This window comes from Perognathus longimembris, chromosome 2 (genome assembly GCF_023159225.1).
Source record: "Perognathus longimembris pacificus isolate PPM17 chromosome 2, ASM2315922v1, whole genome shotgun sequence".
Taxonomy (NCBI): Eukaryota; Metazoa; Chordata; class Mammalia; order Rodentia; family Heteromyidae; genus Perognathus; species Perognathus longimembris.
In genome coordinates this window covers 48,528,911-48,537,353 of record NC_063162.1, presented here as the reverse complement: position 1 = coordinate 48,537,353, position 8,443 = coordinate 48,528,911, and positions in this window count along the sequence as shown.

Here is an 8,443-nt window from a genome sequence, read left to right as displayed (position 1 = left end):
CTCTGGGGAAGCTCTGCCGAGATTCGTGCTTGTTTTTATTTGTCTTTTTCAGATTTCTTGGTCACTTTACGGCCTCACCAAGTGAGATGCAATTAAGAAGGCTGGAATGTCTTACTATGGCTAGTAAAACCCCTTCCTCGATCTAGTGGTGATGTTCTAATGACCTTTAATCTGGAGTCTTACAGCCACTTCCGGCTAGCCCTTGCCCTATTGATTTCCGTAGGTTGATCTCCTGACCTTTGCACAGTCTGGAGGTAGAAGGGACTGGCTTTTGCTGTCCGCCTGTGTGAACGACGACTTCGAGTTCTGGTTCTGCAGTTAACTGACTTGAGCAACTTCTCTCCATCTTTTGTTTCCCTCCTGGGGCTGAAACTCCGGGCCTGGGCTCTGTCCCTGACCTCTCTTGCTAAAAACTGATGCTCTACTACTGGAGACACAGCTGCATTTCCACCTTTTTGTTAGGTAACTGGAGTAAGAGTCTTATAGACGTTCCTGCCTGGGCTGACTTCGAATCACAGCCCTCAAATCTCCACCTCCTGCGTAGCTAATATTTACAGACATGAGCCACTGACGCCAGTGATCTCCGTTCTTTTTTTTTTTTTTTCCTATAATAATGCCTATCTAGCAGCATCTTGGGAGGATGAATTTAGAATTTTCATAGGTTGCCTTGTATCTGTAACAAGCTCTCAGTAAAGATCAATTATTGTTAACTTTTTGTACAATGCTTTCTTTTAGGTGAAGAGTTCTACCAAAACCAAAATACCTCCTCTGACAGAAGAGATACAGTTCCTGAAGCAGTTGTCACCCTGTTTGATGAATAATTTGTAGCTGTCCTTTGTGATACTTCCCCCCCCCCCCCCATTAAATTTATAAAGCAGGTTCTTTAGCTCTGTAGAGCAAGCTGGCCTGGAACTTGGGGTCTTCCTGCCTCCACCTAGAAGTGCACTTACAGAGCTAGAAGTGCTAGGATTATAGGTTTACACCATCCTGTCAGGCTTTTTAATCTTTTCAATATTATTTATTCCATTAAATTTAGAGCACTATAATGACTAACTCATGCTCTAGGTTCTACAAATAGAGTAGTGAACAAAAATGATATTTCCCCTTTTTTGGGGTGGGGTGGGGGAGTACCAAGGATTAAACTCAGGGCCTAGAGCTAGCTAAGCAGGCATTCTACTACTTGATCCAGACCCCTTTTGCATTGGTTCTTTTCAGAGTAGGATTTTGCTTTATGCAGGAGCAAGCCTGGGCTGTGATCCTCCTAGTTGGGCTTCCCTGTGTTGCTGGAAATGACAAGTGCAGATCAGTGCATTTACCATTGGTTGAGATGGACTCTCCAATAGGGTTGACATTGAACTACAATTTCTTATTCTTCACCTTCCAAGTAGCTAGGCTTACAGGCTTGAGCCACCACACCAGGCTTTATTCTCATATTTTGACAGTGAATAGTTATTTTGAAGTATAACTTAAAACAGAAATTTAAAAAATTAAACTATGGTCTATGCTGGAAACAGGCCTTGAGCATGCTTTACTAACAAGGTAGATTGCTACTGTGTTCAGTTTATAGTTGATGTCAGTGGATTCTGAGGTCAATAATACCAGAATCACTCGGGATCTTAGTAGTAATGCAAATGTCTACCTCACCCTAGACATAAATTCTAGAGCCAGGTACTAGTGGCTCACCCCTGTAATTCTAGCTACTCAGGAGAATAAGATCTGAGGAAGTTCAAAGCCACCTAGGACAGGAAAGCGTGAAATTCTTATCTCTAACTGCTAAAAGGGTAGAAGTGGAGCTGTGGCTCAGAGTGATAGGGTACTAGCCTTGAGCAAAACAGCTCATGGACAGCACCAGGCCAAGCCACAGGACCAGCACCAAAATCTTTTCTAAAAAATAGTCCCAGAAAATTTTGGTTTAATGGGGTTACAGGTCACTGATATCCCATCCAAGTACTTCTCTTGAACATTGACTGATAGTCTGACAAATTTACCTACTATTTATTGAGATTTGCTCTAGTCTGGACACTCTGCCCAGTATTTTCACATGCCTTTATCTAATTTTTTTTCTCACAATCATAGAAAAGTAGGTGTCCTCTGTCTTAAGATGGCACTCCTAATAAGTGGTAGAGCCTGGATTCATAACGTGAGGATAGAGGCTGATGTGCCTATTATTTTCTATATCTCTAGTCAGATATAGGAAAACTGATGGGACTTTATAAATGCTAATATCATAACCAACTGCTGATCGCTCATAATGATGAGCTAGTGACCTCTATAGGCCATTCTAGGATCAAGTTCCATAGCTAGCCTGGGCAGGAAAGTCTGTGAGCCTCCATCTCCAAAATAATCATCAAAAAGCTAGGCTGGACAAAATATGGAAACAACCCATATGCCCCTCCACAGATGAATGGATCCAAAAAATATGGTACCTTTACACAATGGAATACTACATAGCGATTAGGAATGGTGAAATATTGTTATTCACAAGGAAATGGTCAGAACTCGAACAAATAATGTTGAGCGAGACAAGTCTAGAACACAGAAAACAAAGGGGCATGATCTCCCTGATATATGACTGTTAAGAAAGGGAGACGGGGGGTGGGGGATGGGGGGGATGGGGATATGGCCTAGTGGCAAGATCGCTTGCCTTGTATACTTGAAGCCCTGGGTTCGATTCCCCAGCACCACATATACAAAAAATGGCCAGAAGTGGCGCTGTGGTTCAAGTGGCAGAGTGCTAGCTTTGAGCAAAAAGAAGCCAGGGACAGTGCTCAGGCCCTGAGTCCAAGGCCCAGGACTGGCAAAAAAAAAAAAAAAGAAAGAAAGAAAGGGAGACGGAGAGACAGTAGAGACCAGGAGACCAGGTCTGTGAAACCAAAAACTGCTTGTCAAATGGTATTTCCCACAGGATTGGGGCAGCGACCCAACAGTATGTAACTAAAACCAAACAACTACTCAACATGTAAAGGTCAAAAATCGACCTCTCAGTGGAATATAATAGCTCAAAAGCTATGTATGTACGTTCATAGAAGACTACTGTCAACATATTGTCTAATATCTGAAGTGCCAGACACGGGAACCCCATTTTAGAATTAAACCCTGAGCCAATCAGATTTGTACCTGTGTCCTAATCTTGCTTGCACACCTGATTGTTGTAACCTTGTTCTTTGCCTTTATAAGCCCTGTGTAATCACAGCTCGGGGCTCCCTCCTAACCTCCGCTGTGTCGTTGGGTAGGACGAGGCCCAAGTTGGCAGCTCGTTAAATAAAGCCTTGCCTTGCTTTTGCATTTCGGAGTGTCTGAATCTCGGTGGTCTTCTTGGGGGTGGTCTTGCGACTTGGCACAACATTTGGGGTTTCGTCCGGGATAGCCCCAGAGACCCTGAGATCCCAGACTCCGAAGGTAAGAAAACAGCGCTGTTCATTTGTCTTGTCCTGTAATTTGTCTGTTTGTCTGTTTTGCTTTTGCTTATACTTGTAGGGCGCAAGTCAGTTTGGTTTTTGGCTGGAACTGACCAGGAGGGCCTCCTAAACGAGACTCAACCTGCCCACCTTGTACTTGGGTCTGCTCCTTCTGCTTATCTGGCAGGAGGTTGTGGGCGAACTTGGGTCCACTCCTCCTGTACCCTGGCAGGAGGTTGTGGGCCAACTTGGGAGATCTCCAACTCGTAACTCGGGTCCATTCCTTCTGCACCCTTGTAGGAGGTTGTGGGCCAGCTTGGGAGATCTCCAACTCGTAACTCGGGTCCACTCCTTCTGCACCCTTGCAGGAGGTTGTGGGCCAACTCAGGTCCACTCCTTCTGCACCCTTGCAGGAGGTTGTGGGCCAACTCGGGTCCACTCCTTCTGCATCCTTGCAGGAGGTTGTGGGCGAACTTGGGTCCACTCCTCCTGTACCCTGGCAGGAGGTTGTGGGCCAACTTGGGAGATCTCCAACTCGTAACTCGGGTCCATTCCTTCTGCACCCTTGCAGGAGGTTGTGGGCCAACTCAGGTCCACTCCTTCTGCACCCTTGCAGGAGGTTGTGGGCCAACTCGGGTCCACTCCTTCTGCACCCTTGCAGGAGGTTGTGGGCCAACGTGGGTCCACTCCTCCTGTACCCTGGCAGGAGGTTGTGGGCCAAATTGGGAGATCTCCAACTCGTAACTCGGGTCCACTCCTTCTGCACCCTTGCAGGAGGTTGTGGGCCAACTCGGGTCCACTCCTTCTGCACCCTTGCAGGAGGTTGTGGGCCAACTCGGGTCCACTCCTTCTTGCAGGAGGTTGTGGGCCAACTCGGGTCCATTCCTTCTGCACCCTTATAGGAGGTTGTGGGCCAGCTTGGGAGATCTCCAACTCGTACCTTTTCTTAGGCCTGTGTGTTTTCCTCCTTTTGTATTAATTGTTTTGTTTTTTGTAGCCTTTGGACTGATGGAAAGATGTACAGGTGACAGCCCACAATCAGTCAATCAGTGAGAATGTCCGCAAAAAAAGAACTCTAGGGGGACCCCCACCCAGCCTTCTTAAGCAGAAAATTGTTTGGTGTGCTAAAATGTTTTACTAAGACTAAAAATGTTTTACTAAAACTATCAAGCCCTGGAAAATGAGGCTGGAGAATGCTAAAATCATTTGTTAAAGGTTTTTGTCTTAAAATGTACGGCCGATACTTATTCAGTGCACTTTAAGATCTTTTGAAAATGTATGTGTGTGTGCATGTGTGAGTGTGAACATGTTCAAGACTGCAGTATGATGCAAAACTAAGTTTAAATTCAAAGGTCTTCATGCCATGCAGTAACTGGAACTGAAGAAAAAAAAAAAGGCTCTTTTGAAACAAGCAGCCCCTAAGCAAAGGGCGGCACCTGGTTTCAGAATGCCTGTGAGCTTCAGTTTTTCCAATGCAGATAAAAGCTAAAATGTTGTGTTAGTGTTAAAAAGGCTTTGGAAATCAAGAATACATTTCTAGATAAGAAATTTGGAAGTAAAATTGTCCTAAATAATTATTGCAAAGTGAGAAAAGGAGAATTATGGCTACCAAAATGTTTAATTGCCATTCCAGCTTCTTTGTAGGTTTTTTGTAACAGTTTCCAGCAAGCCCACAGAGCACAGGTGATTCCTACAAGTTTGTCAAGTCTAATACTGACCCTTAATAAGTTCCAGGTAAGAGAGCATGCTTAAAAACTACTGTGTGGGGCTGGGGATATAGCCTAGTGGCAAGAGTGCCTGCCTTGGATACACGAGGCCCTAGGTTCGATTCCCCAGCACCACATATACAGAAAATGGCCAGAAGCGGCGCTGTGGCTCAGGTGGCAGAGTGCTAGCCTTGAGCGGGAAGAAGCCAGGGACAGTGCTTGGGCCCTGAGTCCAAGGCCCAGGACTGGCAAAAAAAAAAAAAAAAAAAAAAAAAAAAAAAAAAAAAAAAGGGCTGGGGATATAGCCTAGTGGCAAGAGTGCCTGCCTCGGATACACGAGGCCCTGGGTTCGATTCCCCAGCACCACATATACAGAAAGTGGCCAGAAGCGGCGCTGTGGCTCAAGTGGCAGAGTGCTAGCCTTGAGCGGGAAGAAGCCAGGGACAGTGCTCAGGCCCTGAGTCCAAGGCCCAGGACTGGCCAAAAAAAAAAAAAAAAAAAAACAACTACTGTGTGGACCACCTTGTTGCTTATAATTGGAGTAAAGTGGCCCCTTATAAGACTCATTGATCTGAATCTGCGGTTCGAAGCCAGCCCGGGCAAAGAAAGGTCCCTGTGAGAGACTTGTCTCTAATCAGCCAGCAGAGTGCTGGGAACGGAGTGGTGTGGAGCTCAAAAGTGGTACGGTGCTAGTCTTGAGCTGAGCTGAGGGACAGCACTCAGGCCCTGAGTCCAAGTCGAAAGTCACTCCTCCTGGGACAAAAGTGATGGAGCATCCAGAGGCAGTAAGCCACTGCTTGGATGGCAGAGATGGTGTCAGATCCTAGAGTCACTACTGTTGGCCTTTCAAAAGTTAAAGCCAGGAAGTCCTAGAAGAATAGTTCATAAGCATGCCTTTCCAATGCCCATGTCTGTCTACTGGGCAGGAACTTGCCAGTCATCTATGATAGTGGTTAGTAAGGAGAAGTTTGTCAAATGAGAGGATAGATTAAAATCTCACCCCCCCCCCCCCGCATTTACTCAAAGCTCTGACTGGCAGTAAGAATTTTAAGCTGATATATCTGTTTAGGAAAGAAAGCTTGTAGACCTGAGATTGTGTCCTTATTGAGATCTGTTAAAGGCCTGTCAGCTTGCCAATGCCCCCAATCAACAGATTACTAAAGGAGCTCGCCTCTGTGGGAATAGGCCAGGCGTGTATTTGGAAGTAGATTTCACAGAAATTACAAATATTTGCTAGTTTTTGTAGACACCTTTTCAGGATGGGTTGAAGCCTGTCCAACAAAGCATGAGACTGCGAATGTAGTGGCTAAGAAAGATCCTGAAAGAAATCCTACCCAGGTATGGCTTCCCATCCACCATTGGGTCAGACAATGGGCAGGCTTTCGTCTCAAAAGTAAGTCAGGGAATAGCCACTGCACTGGGGACGGATTGGAAATTGCATTGTGCTCATAGATCCTAGAGTTCAGGACAGGTAGAGAGAATGAATCAGACTCTAAAAGAAACCTTAACTAAATTGGCCTTAGAGACTGGCACAGACTGGGTGTCACTCCTTCCTTTTGCTCTGCTTAGAGTAAGAAATTCTCCCTATCAGCTTGGCTTAACTCCTTTTGAAATAATGTACGGGTACCCCCCGCCCATTATCCCTAGCCTTCAGACTGAATTGCTTGCTGATTTGGATAATGCTGAATTTTTGTGTAAACTCGATTATTTGCAGCTCGTGTACAAGAATGTGACCCCAACTTAAGGCATTATATGATTCTGCTTCTGTCCTTACCCCCCATTTATTCAGACCAGGGGACTGAAATCCTTAGAACCACGGTGGAAGGGACCCTAGACAGCATAGCCACTTGGGTTCATTGCTTCCACGCCAGGCCAGCTGACCCCTTTGCCCTGGATGACAACTACTGTGATGGAACATGGGAGGTCTCCAAGCACCCAACTCAGCCGCTTCGCCTTCGCCTCAAGAAAAGAAAGTTAGACTGAATATTGTTATAATTTTCTTTTTGCCTTCTTTCCTTATTACCCTGGCTAGTGTTGATGTTATTTTGGCAGCTCACTCCAAAGTGAGGTGACCCCCTTATTTTAGGTAGTTTTGGGCTTGCTCAGGAATACGGGTATAGCCACCCGATCCTTAGAGCACAGTTGAGAAGTTTATGTATTATTTTGTTGCTTACATTTGGATACTAAACACTATACAGCTAATGGTAAGTCTGTATAGCTGAAAGTTAATTTTCAGTTTGCAGTAATCCTGCAGTCCCTTGGTAAAGTAGACTAAGGTTATAGGTTCCTGGCTAGGTAAGGTCTACGCCCCTGAGTCAGCCTGAAGAAGTTACAGAAGATGGATGATCTTCACCCATCAGCCCCCCTTTAAAATCAAGGGACCAGAGTTGTTTTTGGGAAGACGAGGCAGGATAAACTAGAGGCATGAAAAACAGAGGTACAGAGACTATTCTTGTAAGAAATGGTGACAGGCCCTTTGGTTACTACATTGGGCCCTACTGGCCCATGCCTTACCTCTATATCATCCCCTAGACATGCAAGCCATTGAAATGGACAGAATGGAGCCATGATTGGCTCCCAAGGTACCAAAAAGAAAAAGGGGGAAATGAAGTGCCAGACACGTGAACCCCATTTTAGAATTAAACCCTGAGCCAATCAGATTTGTACCTGTGTCCTAATCTTGCTTGCACATCTGATTGTTGTAACCTTGTTCTTTGCCTTTATAAGCCCTGTGTAATCACAGCTCGGGGCTCCCTCCTAACCTCCGCTGTTTCGGTGGGTAGTACGAGGCCCGAGTTGGCAGCTCGTTAAATAAAGCCTTGCCTTGCTTTTGCATTTCGGAGTGTCTGAATCTCGGTGGTCTTCTTGGGGGTGGTCTTGAGACTTGGCACAACAATATCGACATTACATTTAAAGCCCTAGGCGAATTTTCTTGGGCTTGGCCACGTGGCTACTGTATATGTTCTTGATACATTGTATATTGTATATATGTCTACCTGACCTAGAGAAGGGAAAGAAAAACAGGGCTTAAGATATCACAAGAAATGTACACACTGCCCTACTATGTAACGGTACCCTTTTTGCACAACACCTTGTCAAAAAAAATTGTGTTCAATTAATAAATAAATTAAATTTTAAAAAAAGAATAAATTAAAAAATAAATAGCAGATATCAATAAGTAGCATTCGTTTCTATAAAGAAAAATAAAGATTAAAAAAAACTGGGCTGGAGGCATGGCTTAAGTGGTAGTGTGCCAGCTGAGCAAGTGTAAATCTTTGAATTCAAACTCAGTTACAAAACAAAACAACAAAAGCTTTCCTAGAGCCATGTGCTGGTGGT